The following is a 1,538-nucleotide window of genomic DNA, read 5'->3' as shown; positions in this document are numbered from 1 at the left end:
GCTATCCTGAGAAGGGCCTCGGGGTTAGATTTTCGTCCATGTTGTCACAGGACCACAACATCTCAATACTTGTGTATGTCCCCAACAGATACTGTAGTCTATAATCGTGGATAAAGGAGAGGAAAAAAATATTCTGTAGCCTAATATAAGCATGACTTTAATGTCCTCTTGCAGCTTCTTGCCTTCAAGGATGTCTGATAAATTTCAAGGTGCTGTTGGTTGTTATGCCATACCTCAGGATTTAGTTTTAGGCTTGTTTTGTTTTTAAACTCTCTCCCTCTCCACACCCCCTGTTATGGCCTTTTCCCTATTAATAAATAGTTCAGGGCTGGCTGTGGCTCTTTTGAGCTGCCTGCTTGTAGCGTAGTGGTTACAAATTGGGCCGCTAACCTCATGGCCAGCAGCTCAAAACTACCAGTTGTTCTGCAGGAGAAAGACTAGGCCCTCTGCTCCAGCAAAGATTTACAGTCTCAGAAAACTTGCATAGGGTCACTATGAGTCAGAACTGACCCCACATCACCCAAAAAGCAAGAAAGCAAGTTTCTCTAAATGCTGAGAGGATCTGTGTACTTGCGTGATGGAAGAATCTCCATTGGGTAGGGGGGTTGAGGGTGTCCACTTGCTCAGGCACCCCCCCTCTAGTCACCAGAATGGAGTTGCACAGACCACAATGAACAGATACCAAAAAAAAAAAAAAAAAAATCAGAACAAAGCAAATCCAAGCATAGAATATTATCACCATTGCTCTGAGGTCCCTGCTGTCATTAGTTTCTGGTGTGTCTGTTCTCCCACACTTGGTGCTGCCATTTGGTCTCATCCAAGTTCTCAGCTCCGAGCATGCTGAGACCAGAAGTTTCTAAAGTACAAGATTTCTTATTTCCACTACAAGTTCCACTAGCTATAAGTCTTCTAACTTTTTAAATATTCCTACCTATGTGGTTCAGAGTTTTGGAGCTTTCCCCTGAACCTGCTTTGTTTAGTATTCTGTGGTATTGCTGATAGAGAACTTCACTGCACCTCTACCCTATCTACCAGCAAGCCTCTGACAACATTTTAAAAGAGCAATTACATTGCCATTGGAAATGCACCTCAATAGCATCAATGATCTGAACTCTATCAGTCTTTATTTCAATTAGCAAAACTATCCATAGGTGACTATTTTTTATAGCTAGACCAAGACTGGTATTAACACCATTACGTTTGATAATGAAAAATAGTTAAAATATGATTGTGTTTCATGGAAATAACAGTGTCACTCAATTTGTTTAGCATCATATGCCTTAATATGTCAAAACATTCATAGTTACTATCAATGATTATTTTAATCATTTATTAAATGTTATTAGATTTGTTTGGTTTTTGTTAAAGGAGAATCTGTCTCTTGATTTACAAATGGATATAGTATATAATCATTAGAGGCATCAATTGTCTCATCTGATGCATTTATTTAAAAAGGGCTTTAGTATGATTAGTTAAATAATAGTTTTAAAGCTTGTTGTAATTTCACTTTGCTGAATATTCATTAAAAAACTATAATA

The sequence above is a fragment of the Chrysochloris asiatica genome, unplaced genomic scaffold, assembly GCF_000296735.1.
Source record: "Chrysochloris asiatica unplaced genomic scaffold, ChrAsi1.0 scaffold00597, whole genome shotgun sequence".
Lineage (NCBI taxonomy): Eukaryota > Metazoa > Chordata > Mammalia > Afrosoricida > Chrysochloridae > Chrysochloris > Chrysochloris asiatica.
This window is presented reverse-complemented; position numbering follows the sequence as displayed.